Raw genomic sequence first — 18,870 nt, forward strand, 5'->3', positions numbered from 1 at the left:
TTGTGCTCCTTCCTGTATTGCAGAGCCTACTAACCATAGACACCCTAATAACTAGAGTTTTGGATATGAATTAGGTTCTCCCAACCCAATGCATCTTGTGAGACTTAAATCCAGACTTGAATGAAATTGGGAGAAGACTTTGGCACAATTTCGCAAAAGAAAAAGCCTTAATGCCTAAACCCAGTTGAAGCATCTACTTATGTCATATCTACTATGCAAATCACAAAGCTGAACCCAGAATCAAGGGGGATGAGGCAGTTCACTCTCAAGTTACTTGGCAAAGAGCACCAATACAGAGCGGGAGAGTCACAGAATGTGATATGATACAGGGAGTAACATGATGTGACCCCCATATTAAAAGGACCATTCCAGTAGCTGTGTGGACAATAGATCATGGGGGGCAAGAGTAAGAGAGAACAGGCAGGAGGCTATGGCAATAGTCTAAGCTGGAAATGGCAGTGGCTCGCAGTAGGGTAATGGCAGTGGAGATGGTGAGAACAGGTTGAGTTCTGGATATATTTTGAAGACAGAGCTGACAAGATTTGCTAATGGCTTAGATATGTGATACAAGGGGTAGCAAAGAATGAAAGATGACTTCCAGGTTTTTGGCTCAAGCAAGTGGGCCTTTCTTTGAGGCCCCACTAGTCCAAGCTATTATCCATTGCATGATGTTTACATGAGTGGGTTCCCTTTGTCATAATCCATGAAGCTGTATAGGCCATACGTTTATACACATGGCTTTCTGTGTGTATGTTAGCAGTCATTTAAAAAACCAGAGAAAAATTAGTAGAAAGAGGCTCAGTCAACCCTGGGAGTCAGCCTTTTTATTTCCTCTAACTCATTCCCTTTGGTTCATAAACACCTCAGTTTTTCTGTGGCATTTTGTTCAGACCTCTTACCTGGACAATTGCAATAGAACGAACTCAATCCACTGCCTTTGGTCCCCTGTCTGTCCTCAAACCGTGGCAGAAAAATCCTTATAAAATACTGATAGGATTATCACAGCTCTTTCCTGCCAAGAGTTGCTTCCCCATAGAGTAAAGGTCAAACTCTAGTATTTCTGATACAAACCCTTACAGGTTGGGCTTCTACCTGTTTCCGTAATCTTCTACTGTGCTTGCTCCTTCCCAGTCTGCATTCCAGCCGTCACAGCTGTTTGCAGTTTACTCAACACCCATTCCCCTGTCTGCAGTGCCCTTCTCACATCATGGGCCTGGGTAAGACCCTATGCAGCTGCCCACCCTTCTGTGAGGCCTGCCTAGTGTCCCCAGGGCAAGCTTCACCCCTCCTTTGTGCTAGCACTTGGCCTTACCCTTCCTTCCATGTATTATTACAAATAACATTGGGGGTTACAATTATTTTGTATTTGTGTTGTAATCATTATTTTAGGCAAAGTTTATTTTCTTTTTCCTATTAAAGAGAACCGAATGAAATGAGAGAGCTAGACATTTAGATATGGTCTATATGAAAAGTAATAGAAGGAAAAAACACCCCAAATCTCACTATTTTGAAATCTTTCCTTTTCTTTCAGTCTTTTTCAATGCTTATTTTAAAAATATACTTGGAAACACGCAATATAAATTTTAAAAAAATAAACAAATAAAAATAAATAAATTTTGTGTCTTACCTTTTTTAAAAAAGATTTTATTTATTTATTCATGATAGAGAGAGAAGGAAAAAGAGGCAGAGACACAGGCAGAGGGAGAAGCAGGCTCCATGCAGGGAGCCTGACGCGAGACTCGATCCTGGGAATCCAGGATCACGCCCTGGGCCAAAGGCAGACGCTAAACCACTGAGCCACCCAGGGATCCCCTGTGTCTTACTTTTTATGTAGTATTATAACATACTATTATAACATAATGATTTTCTCTTGATAATTTAAAACTATTTCATATATGGTTTTTTGGAAGATTTTATTTATTTATTCACGAGAGACACACAGAGAGAGACAGAGACATAGGCAGAGGGAGAAGCAGGCTCCCTAAGAGGAGCCCAATGTGGGACTCAATCCTAGGACCTGGGGATCATGCCCTGAGCCAAAGGCAGATGCTCAACCATTGAGCCACCCAGGAATCCCTATTTCATATATGTTTGTGGAAAACCTGTTTCCATGCTGTTTCCATGTTGTTTCTTAGCACCTGTAGTTCCTTATCTATAGGTTTTGTTTACTTATGTTATTTGCCCATCAACTTATTGGTTTAGTGTTTTTTATGGATTTGTGTAAGATTTTCTTGTATCAAAAATATTACTCGTAACTGATGAATCACTAAATCTAGCCCTGAAACTATGAACTCACTTGAATTTAAATAAAATTTTGAAAAAAAAATTACTTGTGTTCAGTTTTAAAATATCATTTCAGTCTGAATTAGTCTGCAAATAACAGAAACAGGTGTACTAGTTCTCTCCCCTCACCAGCTTTATTGAGGATTAATTGACAAACAAAATTATGTATATTAGAGCTGTTCAACCTGATGATTTAATATATGTATACATTGTGACATCATTATCACAATCAAGTTAATTAACATATCTGTCACCTCACTTAGTACCTTTTTTTGAATGAGAATGCTCAAGATCTACTCTCTTAGCAAATTTCATACATACATGGCTGTATTCATTTTTTATTGTTGTTGTAACAAATTACCAAGCTTGGTGGTTTAAACCACACAAATTTATTCTTTTACAGTTCCGATGTCAGAGGTCCAAAGAGTCTCACTTGGCTAAAATCAAGGCGGGGCTATGTTCCCTTCTGGAGGCTCTAGGGGAAAGAATCTGTTTCCTTGCCTTGTTCAGCTTCCAGAGGCTGCCTGTGTCCCTTGGCTGGTGACCCTTTCCTCCATTCTCACAGCCAGCAGAAGTGGGTGGTTGTTCTCACACACAGTCACTCCCACCTCTGCTTCCACCATTACATCTTCTTTGCCTCTGATCTCTCTTCTGCTTCCTTTTTTTTTTTTTTTTTCCTTCTGCTTCCTGCTTCCACTTTTAAAGACTCTTGTGATTACATTGGGCCCGCCTGGATAATCCAGACCACTCTCCCTGCTTTAAGGTTAGCAGAGTAGCAACCTTAATTCCATCTGCACCTTTAATTCCTCTTTGTCATATAACATGGCACAACTACAGATTTAAGGCTGTGGACATCTTTGGAGGGATGTTATTATATGCCACATCAGGCATATCAACAAATAAAGTAATTATTTGTTTGCAAAAATAAATCTGGGGATGTCAGTCCAAGACTAGTATGACAATTTAATTAAACCATCAGGTATTTTGGCTTTTTTCCATCTTTCTGCTATATCATCCTTAGTGCCTGGGTCTGAGACTTGCTGCTTTATGCCTCGTGGTTGCCAGATGGCTGCAGGACCTCCAGGCATTTTGTCCATGCTCCAAGAAGGAAAAAGGTGGTGGAGTGAAGGAACAAAAGATGAATGGGGAGGCCAGCTGAGAATATATTTTAGGTCAGATTCCCCAGAAGTAGACCTTGGCCTGTTCTTGTGTTAGTGATTTACTAAAGAAGTATTTCTAGGAGAAATTGATAGAGTAAAGGAAGCAGCATAGAGAAGAAGATAAAGCCAAACAAGGGAGTGCTATAGCCTGACCTTGGACTCTGAGCATAAATGTGGGTAGGTCTATGTCCTCTCAAAGCCAAGGAGCTCCCACATTCAGACTCCTGCCCTAGTCACAGGGGCAAGGATGCTCTAATAGCTCAAAGGTAGTTGAAGAAAGTAACAGGTGCCAGCTATCAGGATCAGAATGCACAGAAACAAGGATGTGGGTGCACCGAACAGATAAAGGGTTTTTGATGGGCTCTGGGTGGAGCACCAAACATTTGCTACAATTTGTGTCTTTTATGAAGCCTCTCTTGATGTCCTCCTTAACAGTCTCCAACACATTTCTTCTTTCCAAACTTATTACATAGCCACCCCTTGCTGCAGAGATGTCTAAAACAGGATTTTTAGTTGGGTACTTTGCTCCTTTGACAAAATTGGAGCTCTGTTAGTATGTAAATAGGAGAGAATGGATATTGAGTAGGCAACCATCACTTTGTTTACTTTAACTTTGAGTCATTTTTCTTAAACAGAGAAATATTTTACATAGTAGATATTTTCTTCTATAATTTCTTCTACTCTTATAAAATTAATCCACCTATATTATATCTGTATTTTTTAGTTTATACAAATATTTAGTTCTTTATAGCTTATTTTGGTAAATAATTTCAAATGATGCTATAGATGATTACCGATATATCCATATAAACTTGCTATGTTTATTTGTGGGGCATATATTCTACTCCCCTGGTCTGTCTGTATATTCCTTCTTTAATGCCACATTTAAAAAAATAATGTGCTTTTATAACATTTTAATTTGTAAGAGGGCAAGTGCCCATCCTCATTTTTTTTCTTTTAAATTAGTAGTGGGTTTCATCAAGTTATTTTCACCATTTATTGGTATGGCCAGATAATTTTTCTAAATGATCAATTCAGAGGTATATTATTAATTAGATCTATCACTTAACATCTGTGAGCTTCATTTTTCTTTGCGGAAGAAGAGGTTCAATTAGGTGATGATTAGGCTCCCATCCAGGTCTAACAGTTTGTCATCCTGAGAATTATCTAGCTGTCTGAAGAAGATCCACTTGGCTGATCCTGTTGAACCTTGTAGTGGCTGCTTTCAGTATGAATCAATGGATGCTCTTATGTAAGGGGTGGGGTGAGAGAACACTTCTAGAAATCTATGGCTTCTAGTCTTCCCAGCAGTAACTTTTCTGTTTCCAACCACCTGGGGTAGCTTTCTTCCTGGAGCACCCAAACCAACTTTTCTTAAAAAAAAAAAAAAAAAAAACAACAAACTAGAGGAAAACAACAACTTGAACCATAAATAATAATAGTAAATGTATTTAATAAATAACCATGTTAATATATATTTAATTAATAAACTAATCTTAGACTTGTGCTTGGCACATAATAAATGTGACAGTTATTACCATTGTTTGTTGTTATTCTTTTATTAATTATTCCATAATAAATGGGCAATGGGAGGCCTGATTATACTGGCCCTTCAGTGAGTCTCAGTTCACTCTTGCTTCTCATAGAGTTAGAACTCCTTGCTCTGAGACTCTCCAGACTTCCATTCGAGTGTTTAAAGTTTTGTTTTAGTGCTTTCATACAATGTTAGCCCCTAAATGCGAGCTAATGGCTTTATCTGGTCATTTCCTAAGAAAGAGCTTTCCAGGGATGTCTAGGTGGCTTAGCTATTGAGTGTCTGCCTTTGGCTCAGGGCGTGATCCCAGAGTCCCGGGATCAAGTCCCACATTGGGCTCTCTGCATGGAGCCTGCATCTCCCTCTGTCTATGTCTCTGCCTCTCTCCCTGTATCTCTCATGAATAAATAAATAAAATCTTAAAAAAAAAGAAAGCTTTCCATCAAACACTGAAGACAAGACTTACTATGTTGGGCTTATTGATAGGGGACAGGTCAATTTTCAAGTTGACCTAGTTAAGCCTCATTTTTCATGGGTTCTGTATTTGTGAATTCGCCTACTTGTTAAAATTTATTTGTACCCCCCAAATCAATGTTGGTGGTACTTTCATGCTCCTTCACAGACATGGGTGCAATGGTGAAAAATTTGAATTGCTCAATGTCCAAGTTTTGCAGCTGAGGTTGAGCAGTGCAACTCTCTGCATTCTTGTTTATAGTCAGGAAACAAGTGCCCATTTGTGGTCAGTTTATTGCCCTGTTTTTTGTGTTATATGCTTTTTGTTGGTACTTTGCTGTTTAAAATGGTCCCCAAGCACATTGGTGAGTTACCATCTTTGCACAACAGGCTGTCACCATGCCTTAATGAAGAACCTGCATGTATTAGATGAGCTTCATTCAGACCTGACTTAAAGTGCTGTTGCTGTGAATTCAACATTAATGAATCGTCAGTACATATTTATATCTTATTTATAAGGTATAATAAGTACCTTATTTATAAGGTATCTTTAAACACAAATACACACAAAGCAAGGTTATATATTTATCTTTTGTTGACAAAATGTTGACAAAAATGTTGTGACAAGAGGCTCATAGGAACCTAACCCTATATTTCCCCCTGGGAACAATGGTTCAGTGTTTGCTAATTCAGTGTTTGTAGTGACTTTATAGAACATAACTACTATGAATAACAAGAATCAAGTGTACTTTCTTTTTTCTAAAAAGATTTTATTTATTTATTTATTCAGGAGAGACACACAGAGAGAGACAGAGACATAAGTAGAGGGAGAAGCAGCTCCCTACAGGGAGCCTGATATGGGACTTGATCCTGGGACTCTGGGATCATGCCCTGAACTGAAGGCAGATGCTCAACCACTGAGCCACCAGGCATCCCCTCAAGTGTACTTTTTTAACGGATATGTTATTGAGGCTACTTGTGATTTTTTAATCTTGAGGGTTCCTATGCCACCTCCTGCTCCCTAAAGATGGGACTCCTTATATCTTATTTGGGCATGATACAAGAATCATTTGGATGCCTCTAACACTCATTCACAGTGCTTTCCTCTTAAAGTCATTTATGCTGTTACTTAAAAGTCTAGTGAAGGATTTTCATTTTTCCTTTAATATTATATATTGTAGGTTTAGTTTCATCATTGAAAAAAGAACTGGTTGGGATGTCTGGCCTGGCTCAATTGGAAAAGTGTACAACTCTTGATCTTGGGGTTGTGGGTTTGAGCCCCATGTTGGGTGCAGAGATTACTTAAATAAATAAACAAAAAACCAAACAAATCAAACAAACAAACCCTGGTTTGTTTTAAGATGCACTGAATACTGTTTTTAGGGAAGAAAAGAAAATTTTACCTTAATTAATGACATTATAGATTCCTCAGTGACTAAAGCATTTTCTTAATGATAAAAGTAGTCACCATTAAGTTCTACCATATTCCAAGCACTGGACTAAGTACTTTATTACATTATTTTAACGTATCCTCACAACAGTGCTGCAAAGTGATCTTATGGTCTTCATTTCATCAGTGAGTACAAATCATGGAGCTGGATTCAAATCTCAATCTATTTGACCAGTTTACTGGTCTTTCTACTAAAACATTAACAGTAGGCACTACATGTTCATATTACCTGTTCTTTCTTGCAGGGCCTGTGTAAAACCCATTAGGAGAATGCAACTCAAGTTTACTCATCCAGACTGAATATGTCAAATTAGAGCTTTCTTGACTCAAGGTAAGGCAAACAAATGGAAAGAGCATGAGACACATTCCACAAATTCACCTCATGCTTTGTTACTTGGACAAAGAGAAAGAAATGTATAGGGGGAAAAGGGAATGGCATACATCAAACCATTTGCTTTTAATATATTAATAATAAATGCAAACAAATATTTGTGTTATATCTACATTTCGCTAGCTGGAAACAAAGTACACGATTCCAGAAGTGGCACTCTTAGCTCCAGCATGCAGTGACAATGAAACAGTAGTTGCTATGTCAAACAAATAAAACCAATCTTTCTGCCAGTGCTTTCAGGGTAATGGTAATTAAATAGATTTTTTTCGGTCATTCCTGTCCTATATCCTGCACTAAGTTGATTAACCTGTTTAATGAGTATATGAGAATGACCAAAGCTGACCTCACATCAAAGAGCCCCATTGTTGCTGTGTGCTGACCTGAATTTTAATTGTGTGCTAGGTTCTTTAATTGCACCACAGATGTGCTAGAGAATAGAGCAGGTATTTTAAGTGGCAGTGGGTTTCTTTTCCCAGATGTGTTTGGTTGCTCATAACATGCAATATTAGATGCTGTTTTGCATATCCAGGCTCTCAACACTCCCCCTCTTTGCAAAGATTCACAGTTTAATAGTTCTCTTTGATATAGCTAGCTGGCAGGAGTGATCAGTTTTATTTATATGGGAAAACTTAACTTTATGTATTACTGAACATCACAAAGAAATTTAGGAAAAGAGTCAGCAGGGAGTAAGTTAGAATTCAGTCTTCAGGACTCCTTTAAGGCCTCCAGACTCAGTCTTCAGCCTCTGAGAGGATTGTTAGAGGCAGATGTGGCTTCCTTAGTGTGCTGTCACCATGGACCAACTGTTATTTCAAGCTGCAAGTACCAGACTATAGAAAAAGGAAGCTAGTTCTTAAGTGATAGCATTCATTTTTTTAAAACCCTAAAACTCAGTAACATGTGTTGTAGGCTTCTTTCTCTTTAACTTAATTTTGTAAGCTAGTTGAACAGGTCATTTTTGCTATCCATCTGCAACAGGATGATGACACTTTGAACTCATGTTTCATTGTGGCACTTTCAAAAAAATTCAAACACCAACGGTCATAAACTTCTGGTGCTTAAGACTTAAAAAAAAATAAGCTGGCTTAAAATCTTTTTACAGCAAGATGGGGGTTTGTTTTTGGATGAGGTTAGGGAGAGGGCATATATAAATAAGGACAAAAACAACTACTGCTGCTTTCTTGCTGTACTCCTCCCTCCACTGATTCTTGGGATAGAAAGTGGACCCACTGAGTGGGAAGGGGGCTCGAATGACTTCTGTCATCCATTCTGTGTCTTATTACCTCTGATGAGTCCCAGATGTAAAGGTGAAGTGGCACCCACTCCAGGATGGATGAGAGAGGTGTGAATAGTGGGAGTGGCAGTGGGGATGGAGGGAATGTATGGGACCAGCGGGAGATGACAGGGTGTGTCTGTCTCTAACTGATGAAGCTGCCTGCATCATCCCTGCAGTCCTGGATCTCAAGCTGCCTTCTTTAGTGCTTTTCTTCTGTTGCTGCCTGTCTTGCTCATTCAATTTCTTGTCTTAACACCAACTTGTACTGTGTGCTTGGGGCATTCCCTCAATTTCTTCAACTATAAAATGAAGATACACTATGTTATCTCCCAAGTTTGTTCCAATAAATGAGTTGCTTGCTATTTTGTGGTCATCTTATCAGAGTATTTGACTAAGAAGAATGATTAAACTATTTCCCTTTTCTTTTATTTGAGGTACCTTTGGATTTTATTTCATGTTCCTCTATAAGCATTAAAAAACACGCAATCGTTGGACTGCAGATAGTCTGAAGATGATGTTGGGGTTTCCCCCTAGAATTGTGATTAGTTTTCTGAAAAGGAGTATTGATATCTGTACATGCTGGTACATTGTCATAGTCAGAAAGGGACCTTGTAAGGAAAGTAAGGAAGGTGAGGGCAGCAAGAGTATTTGGCAAGATCCTATTAGCGGTGATTTGCCCCCCAGACAGAAAGCATTAGATTGTTTTATTGTTCAGGAAAGATTGCTAACACATCAGCAGGACCCCTCCTTCACACAGTAAGTCAGCAGGAGGCTAAGGAATTTTTGTTTTTCAGTGTATCTGGCTGCAATTAATCCCATGTCTAAGTGGATACTGTTATGTTTCTTCACTGTGTTTACTGGTGTACCCTGCAGTGAAATCTTCTGTAGATGTCTAGGGCAGAAGCAGAGGCTCAGAAACACAGTTCCGGAAAAGTAGGGTCTGAAGCACTTTCCTTAGGGTTGCTCAGGTGGGGGACAGTCCTGGGGGTGGGGGAAGGTGAGGGATGGAGTGCTGAGGCTAGAGGGGTAGAGGGGAAGGAGAGTCCACTGAGGCTAGGAAGACACAGGTGCCTCTTTGGAAGTAACTCTCCTAGAAATGATCTGCCCCTAAGTACTGTTTCTTCATCATCAGAAATCTCTTTTGCTTTCTTTTTGCTCTGTTTTCAGGCATCATGTCTGAGCCTCTTCTGATTCATTGGTTTCAATCTAATTAGAGGTGAGAAGGCAGCATCAGGGTTATACCAAGATGTCTGGATGTTGGTTAACATGTTTCCTTGTGTGTAGAGAAGACCCAGTCTACCCAGGGAGCACACCTCTCCCTACTAATCCCACCCCCCAAGAGATTTCACTAAAACCCAAGGAACTTACTGTAAAGGAAGGGGCGATGGAGTCTGACCTTACCCAGAGAGCAAATTCAGAGAAATTCCATAGACCTGCTCTGTGAGGAGAGGAGTGTGACTTTTGTCAGCAGCAGTGTATGGAGATGCACCATCAAACTCACAAAACACCAGTTCTAGAATCAAACTCAGATTTCATATATCTGCAAAATTATTGTTATATGCTATAAATAATTGCAGGTTAAAGGGACAAATAAAAATTTTACCCAAACTATGGTTCATTATTTTCACCCATTTGGAAGAGATGGCTCAGGTGTGGCTGATTTGTGAGGCCTCTTAGGCAACAGGCCTTGGAATTCGTTTCTTACCCAAAGGGTTGATTTCAGCCTTGGTTCCAGTCACACTATCTGTGGGAACTCAATAAAGTTTCTTGATTTCTTTGAGCCTCTAGTTCCTGACCTGTAACTTGCACATAATAACATTAGCTATAGGGAATGGCTACTTTGAAGACCCAATATGAGAGTCTTTGTGAATGTATATTATAAATTACTATATACATTTCAATATTTTGTCCCAGCCACAGCATATGTAGAAAGACTATTACACACTTTGTTTTTTAGTGTTAGCCTTGTTCTAAGTTCCATTTATTGTCCCTGTTTTTTTTGTTTTCTTATTTCTTTCCACTTCGAATTTATAAATCTGCTAAATATATAGACTATTTTGGGGAAAATATAGAGTATGTATCAATAACTGAATAAATTTATTATTTTTTAAATAACTGAATACATTTAAATTGTAATTTTGCTTGTGGATTGCTAAAAGAATCAGAAAGATATGCTAATGTCAGCCTTCCCCACTTTATCACGAACTCAGGGCCAGCCCTGCTAGCTTACGGCAACCCAGTCACTGACTTATAGTATGCTGTGTACTGTCTATGGCACTTTCCTTGCCATAGCTCTCTGGGGATGGTGATACTTGATCAGTGTTTGCCTAATCCACAAGATCAGTTTTGTTGCTCACCTTATATAGCCTAGGAGTAGACAGATCTTGGCTTTAGTCCATGTACCATCCAGGGCCACCAGTTTGATCATTTCTTTCCCTGGTGCCACCATGGGCTGTCTTCTCTTGGAGACATCTCCCAGTTCACATACCTGGAAAGCATAGGAAAAACCCATTCATTCATTCCATAAACAGTCAGTGAGCCCCTACTACTTACCAGGCAGTATGGCAGGCACCCCGGGTGATATTGGAATACGTAACAAATCATTCCTGCCTTCTGGGAGTGCTTGGGCCAGTAGAGAAACAAATATGTGGGTAACCAAGTAGCTTGATGAACTAGGAAGATATGGTGGAGTGCTTGAGTGCACAGTCCGCAGAGCTGACTGGTCTGTCATCTACCAGTCAAATGGCCTTGAGCACCAACCTCTCAGAGCCTTAGTGTCCTATCTATAGCTATAGAGTGGTAATAATAATGGTTGTGCTGAGGATTACTTAAATCAACACGTGGAAAACATGCATAGCAGTGCCTGGCCCCACAGCAAACCCTGAATAGAGGATGATGATGGTGATGATGATGGTGGGTGTGGTGGTTATAAGTGCTCTGATGTGGAAAGCATGTCAGTTATCCGGGAGGCCCGGAAAAGCACTGCAGAACTGGTTTTGCTTGGCAGAGGAGAGGGAGGTCCCCCAGGTGAAGGCTTCAGCACCATGGGCATAATTAAGGTAGAGAGAAGGATGTTCTGGGAATTTTTTAGTCAGGCAGGAACTGTTCTCACCTCCTGATTCTGACCTTGATGTCAAAGTGGAAACAAACATGGCATGTTTCCATCTCAAGAATATTTTGTTTGCTGCCATGACAGAAAATTGACAGGGCTGGAAAAATATGATTTGTGAGCAAATAAATGCTTCTGTCAGGTAGATATGGTCAGTGCCTATGGTGGCAGGGAGGTTGATATTAAGAACTTATTAATTCCAGGTTGGGGAAATCTTGTTAGGAAAAAGAAAGGTTTAAACAAATCTGAATGAAGTTTGATAGTGTGGTCTGAGTTTAACAAATTATTTTTTTAGCCTTCACTTTCTTAAAAAAAAAAAAAGTCACAGGCAGGGTCATGTCACCTAATCAAATGATATCAATGTTGAGCAAAACCTCCCAAAAAATCCCTGGCATTTTTATCCTTCTCATTCCTAGAACAGTTCCTTTAAAAAAAAATGAGGGACATGAATTGCTATGAGTCTCCAAAATGTCGGAAATTACTAAAAATAAAACCAATGACAGGTGAGAAAAAGCTCCACTTAACTTTAGCTGGTACGTAAATAAGTCCATTTATATATAATTCAGTGTATTCTGTTTGAAAACATTGAATTCCCAAACAGAATAATCAGTTTAAAATTAATGTAGTTTATTAACAATTAAAAGTGATAACACAAGCTGAAGAAATTGGAGGTGAAATGTTGAGTTTCCTTTGATAGGTAGAGTAATTACAAAGTGTGCTTTTGAAGTTCAAGAAGACAGCCTCAGGACACAACATTTTTAAAGTAAAAATTGGCTTGCCCTCTGTTCAAGTGATTTATTTTGCACTAAGAAATGGGTGTGAGACATGATGTGATTTAAAATTTCATCCCTTGATGGAACTGCTTGAGGGTGACATGATTTTTTTCTTTTTTCTTTTCTTAGCCTACTCAGCCTATGAAGTTTCCTATCTAAAAGTTAATCTTCTGAAATTCCTTAGGAATTTAAGGAAACCTAATCTTTTGGTGTGTAAACAAAAGGGACTAAGCATATTGCTTTCCCCCTGACATTCAGGAGCTAGGAGTGCCCAAGTAGCCCCTAGGAGGATCTCGTGCTTACCAAGGCCAAACAAATCCAGCCATTCTTGTTTTGTTGCCTATTAAGTAATTACCTTCAGAAAACTTCACCTCTGCCATTAAAAATGCTCTTTCTCTCTTAAAGCTTGAAAGGTGTGGGGGTGAACTGGGGAGGGAATGCAGAATATCCTTGAAAGGTTAAAAGGAGCTGGGATTTAGTTAAAATAGAAGTTCAGATTATCAAGGGAGCTGGTTATTGAGGAAGAGAAAATGAGTAATAGTTTAAAAACCAGGTATTTTACACATTTCAGTGAGTGCTTCTCTGTTTTCACTGAGGAGCAGAAATGCATTTGACAGATTTCTACAAATTTTCAGTAGTCTGCTTATTATAAAGAAAAAAAACTTGAAAAAAGATCTCTTATGGTATGCTAACAAATGCTCAAAAGCTGGCTGTCTCTGAAGAGGAAAGGCTAGCCATGTTGTATAGTGTTTGTCAATTTCCTTGGTGTAAATGCTCTCACTATGGTGGATCCTATGAATGTAGAAATGGGAAGCTGGGAAGAGATGCAGAGTAACACACCATTACTCTTTCCATCATACAGACCCAATAAATGTAACTAACCCCAGGAATGTAGGAAATAATAAAAAGTTGTGAAAAAAAAGAAAGTGATAAGTTTTGAGTACTTTTTATCTTTGTTTTTAATATAATTTAATTATAAGTTTGTATAAGTTAATTTTTAATAATGACTGTGTTTAACAACCAGCTCACAACTTTTCCTGAATATTTAAGTTGGTTCTCAAGAACCAGTATGAGCTGGTTCTAGCATGCCACTAAATACATGTATGACATTTGTGGAAAGGGGTTTGGAAGGTCACACCACAAATTACTGACCATGGTAATTGAGGGATGGGGGAGTTGTGGTGTGTAGAATGGGGCCTTCAAGTTTTACTCTGTATACTTCTCTTTTGCTAGTATAATAAAAGTGAATACAACATAGTTTTGATAAAATATCTATTGTTTGTATATCAGTACTTCCTTTAACTCCTTACCACTGAACCCAAACCCCTGAGGCAGCATGGCTTAACAGGGAGGGTATGGACTAGTCAATAAAAATTTGGTTTTTAATTCTGGTTTGGCCTCTCAGCTCTGAGTAGCTGAGAGCAAGTTATTTAACTTCTCTGAGCTTGGGATCTATGTTAAATGAAGATATTTGGAGTTTATCTGTAAGTCTATTCAGTTCTAACCTTTACATTTCTGATTATTTCTCATAGCATTCAATATGTATACTGATTGCAGAAGATCCAGAGCACACCCACTGAGAAAGAGTTCTGTGAAGTCCCAACTCACCACATTTATTAGTTCCTGACTTTTCTAAAGATTATGGACTTGAAACTCATGGTCACTTTTGGTGATCATGATAATTGGCTGTGTTGAGAGAACTGAGGTTTGGAAACTAGCTAAAGGAAGGTATAGGAGATGTTCTTAGATTAGCTCTGTTCTTAGCTGAGGGCTTGTTGGTTGACTGGCATATTGATGGTGCATATGACTTGGGGGCCTGGAACTTGTGTTCTGGAAGAGTCCTTCCTGTGCTGCCTGGCTCATATTCTTCTGGAATGAATTGACTTTGAGTAGCTCTCCTGAATGTTGTGTCTGCATTGAACTGACTCTAGTCTCTGACCAGACAAATTAGGAATTTGTTCTCAATCAAAGTAACAACATGAATTTTTATTGTTTTGATTTTTAAAAAAGCTTTATCTATTTATTTGAGAGAGAGAGAGCATGAGCAGGGGGAGGGGCTGAGGGAGAGGGAGAGAGAGAATCTCAAGCAGACTTCCTCTGAGCCAGAGCCTAAAGCAGGGCTCAATCCCAAGACCCTGGGATCATGACTTGAGCTGAAATGAAGGGTCTACCACTTAACCAACTGAGCCACCCAAGTGCCCTTTATTGTTTTTATTTTTAAAATATAAAATATTTACTAAATTTATTATAGAAAATTTAGCAAAAACAGATAATAAGCACGAAAGAAAAAAGGAAGATCATTGATTTTAAAGTGTAGAATTTCCATTTTTGTTGTTATTGTGTTTTGTATATGTGTATCTAAATACACGGATGTGTGAAATAACATCATCCTTGAGAGTGAGGCATAGCATAGACAAAGAGTCTGGGCTCTGGAGCCAAAGTGCTCAGGCTGGAATCCCAGCTCCACCTGCTAACTGTGTGACCTTGTGCACTTTATCCTTCCACTATGTTTAGTTTGCTTGTCTGTAAAAAGAAGATGATAGAACCTGCCTTGTAGATTTGTTGTGAGGACTGAGTAAGTTAATAATATAAAAACCCTTACAGAACTGTGCTTTGTACACTATTCAATGAATGGTTGCTCTTTTTATTTTATTCAATTGTATATTGTTATACTGTAGTTTACTAACCTTACTGTTTGATGCAAGTGGCTTCTAATTTTTTTATAAAGATTTTATTTATTTATTTATTTTAGAGAGAGAGAGAGAGCCCATGAGTGGGGGAAGAGTAGAGGGAGAGGGACAAGCAGACTCCCTACTGAGCATGGAGCCCAATATGGGGCATGATGTCACCACCCTGAAATCATTACCTGAGCCAAAATCAAGAGTTGGGCGCTTAACTGATTAAGCCACCCAGGCACCCCAAGTGGCTTCTGATTTTTCACAACTGAGATGAAATCTCTTATAAGTTACAACTTCACATATATCCTCAGGATAAATTCTTAGACCTGGAATTGCTGAGTCGGCACATATTTTAAACATATATTGTGAAAATTAAAGTCTTCTCCACATATAGCTAAAGAACACCCACGTAAGTGCACAAACATGTCCCATCTCTCCCTCATGTCAATGCTACTGAGTAGATTGGGCTTTCACATTCTTTACCGAAATGAGAAGTATAGTCTATTTCCATAATATATACAAATCTATGCTCTTCATCTTAAATGCAAAATAAATGCCCTGAGATACTATTAAACTGTGAAAAAATAATTAAATCCAAGGCAAGCATTTTTTTCCACAAATTATTTCACCTGGTTGTGCCTAGGCATGGAAATACATCAACATTGAGCAAATTCTACCACCCCTCCCAAACTCCAAACTGCTCACTACCAGCCCTACTGCTGGACAGCAATAGTGGCAGGGACAGACATTGCCTCAGGGAGAACATGTACTCCCAGTGTGGAGGCAAAGGCCATTCCTGTTTCTCTTTCCCAGCCTTCTTGTCAGGGCAGACTGCAGATCCTGACACTTCCTGCTGTTTGCTTTGAGGCAGATCCTTTCCTTGGCCTGAGGGGAAGATGCTATGTCCATACCTTCAGCCTCCTTACTCTGCTTGAAAAGTTTGATTAGCCTGACTGACAGGGATGCTGATAAGGGAAAGCTACAATGAGCAGTGTTATCAGTCAAAGTTCTACCAGAGACCAGAACCAGCAGGACATTGGAGGCTCTCAGGCAGGAGATGCTGTTCACAAGTAGGATTTCTTCTTCCCAGGAAAAACCTCAGTTTTGCTTTTAAGGTCTTTCTTCTGATTGGAAGAAGCCATCCCAGATTATTGAGGACTATCTCCTTTACTTAAAGTTAACTGATGATAGATGTTAATCACATCTACAAAGTTTTCTCAGCAAAATCTGGACTGATGTTTAGCAACTGGGCATATTAGCTTAGCCAAGCTGACACAGAGGCAGTCACAATAAGAAGCCAGGGTTCATGAACAGAGGTCCAATTCCCAATCCCACCAGGTCCCTGTGCCCCTGGGAGCTCTATAACCAGGCAATGCACAGGATTGCTGAGCTGATGTAGAAGCTGCTCTTACTTAACTCCTCTCCTTCTGAGATAAGAGAGTGCCAACCTCTTCTTAGAGGAAGGCAGAAAGAACTCATTATCTCTATTTTCATGCAGGGCGATTTGGAAATTATAATTCATCAAGTTCATGTTATTAACTATGTTAGAGAAAAGTCTCAAATATCCACTCAAAGGACTGTCGGGAGCCATAGAGGTCTAATTATGACATAACTCGGTGTTTCTAAATAAAACTCCAAGGTGAGTTCAGAGGAGCACTACTTCCATGGGATAGTAAGTAGTAGGTGCAAGGTGAAGATTGCATGATCAAAAACATTTGAAGCAATTTTGGATTGAAGTTAAACATACTTCTTTACAGAAAGACTGAAAAATCTCCTTAGTAGGTTAATGTGAATAGGGACTCTTGAAAGGGCCTGTGGTGTGCAGTATTTCAAGCTTACTTGATTGTGCAATCAAGTTTTTGCTGAGCACATTTTGAGTCTAGTGTCCCATGAAATACGTTAGGAAAAGATGTTATAATCTGTAGTGTTGGCCACTGAGAATACAGATGGGATAAAATTTCTTCCAGATTATCTAATGCACTGCCAGCTAGCACCACTAGCTTCTGTACAAAAGAAGGTTTGTAGAAGTTATTGAACACCCACCCTCATTTACTGGATGTCCGTATGTGCCAGGTATTATGTTAGTGCTGGAACCACAGGGTTGTTCAAGACTGACACAGACCTTCATCTCGTTGAGCTTATGTCTTTCTCTAGACCTGTGTCCTCCTCAGGAAGTGACACCCTGTTTCCTCAGCTGGTCTAGATGGAACTCTAGCAGACTCACCATCAACTCTGGTGCATAGGTTAAAGGATTATAGAAGTGAGACCATGTCTGTGCCTTGGCTGAAGGAAGAAAAGTGCTAAGAAAAATCACATTTGTCTTGCCAGAGAACTAGATCAAAACCAGAAGAAAGAGAATCCTTTCATGTGGGGTGGGCAGTTTGGCAAAAAGCAATGCCTCTAGGATTGATGGAAATAAAAGGTGCCCAATCTCCCCTTCCTGCTGCCAACATTTTCTCTTGACAGCCAGAGACATCCTTGACTGAATATGGGGAGATTCAAATAACTAAAATAACCTTGTTTTTTTTCACAGCTATATAAAGTTAAAAAGCCAGCCAGGAAAGCTGATACCTGTGTTCTTACCTCTAGGTTCCTCAGTCTTACTTTGCTGAAGATGAATTTTAGTCAGCATGAGACACTCTGTTGGTCTTTTAAGAAAAAAAAAAAGCCAGATTGTCTGTATTATGCTGGATTGATGATTCCTTGGTTTGCCACACACCATATCTTACTATCAAGCCATCTGGAGCAGCTATAACATATCTAACCAGTGCCTACTTGAGAGTACAGCTGCAGGCTTTCTAGAGTAGATATCCTATCCTGGAGAGTGCTAATTGGCAAAGAGGAAGTGATTCTCCAATACAATCACTGGGAGACAGGAATGACACTGAGGGCTCTCCTTCCTTCTGTCTTACACTTGATATCCATGAACAAATTTGTACTAACCGTGTATTTTATGTGAAGCATAAAAGAAAGAGACATTAAAGTAGGTCAGGTATCTTGGCAGAAGAAATTTAACTCGAAATGGGAAATTATAAGTAGATGTTTTCTCAAGTTGTAATTGGACATGGACTTGAAAATTGTTCCTTTTATGTTTATTTTAATTTCTAGCTTCTCCCCTTTTTTCAGTTACTTTCCCATAATGCTTCCATTTGGCTCAACCATACTCAATTCTTAAATCAGCTCTGATGAGGTCAGTGAGCAGGTTCAGTATTCTTTGGTTTACCAGGTAGTGGGCATTTCTTAATCTTGTTGCTATGGAGTGTTTTGGGGATGAGTACTGACCTGCCCATTCAGTTGTAGCTTCCCCTTAATATTGTCCTCCCATGATTTGACCCCATCCCATCTTGATGTTTAAATGTTGACATTCCTTCTTCTAGATCCCTTTGGGATCTGCAAAAGCTCTTAACTTTGTAGGAGTTGGTCCTCTAGTGAGTCAGTTTCCTCAACCAAACTTTCACTCAGCCTAAGCAAGATTGATCCAAGTGATAGAGAAAATCTTCTCTAGTGGTCAGATGTGACCACTAGGTTGGTAATGCAAGCTCAGGGCCAGTCTATCCGGGTTCTAATCTTGGATCTGTCATTTACGTACTGTATAAGCATCATTAAATCACTTAATCTCACTAGGCCTCAGTTTTCTCATGTATAAAACAGATATATAAGCTTATAGCATTGTTGTGGGGATTAATGAATGGTAAAGCACTTAGGATAGTACATATCACATGTAAATGATCAATAAAGTTAGCTATTATTGTTACTGTTATTT

The 18,870-nt window shown here is 39.2% G+C and overlaps 1 protein-coding gene across 17 annotated transcripts in view; it reads left to right on the top strand.

Moving 5' to 3' along the window:
* The window catches only part of LOC140623439 (eukaryotic translation initiation factor 1-like), a 141,252-nt gene that overhangs the window by 33,433 nt on the left and 88,949 nt on the right, over nt 1-18,870 (top strand). For all 17 annotated transcript variants that reach the window (XR_012023038.1, XR_012023042.1, XR_012023040.1 and 14 more), the window contains exon 3: nt 7,126-7,211. The gene's annotated coding sequence lies outside the window, so the exon portion shown is untranslated. The remainder of the gene's footprint in view (nt 1-7,125; nt 7,212-18,870) is intronic.

This window comes from Canis lupus, chromosome 33, assembly GCF_048164855.1.
Source record: "Canis lupus baileyi chromosome 33, mCanLup2.hap1, whole genome shotgun sequence".
NCBI classification, from domain to species: domain Eukaryota; kingdom Metazoa; phylum Chordata; class Mammalia; order Carnivora; family Canidae; genus Canis; species Canis lupus.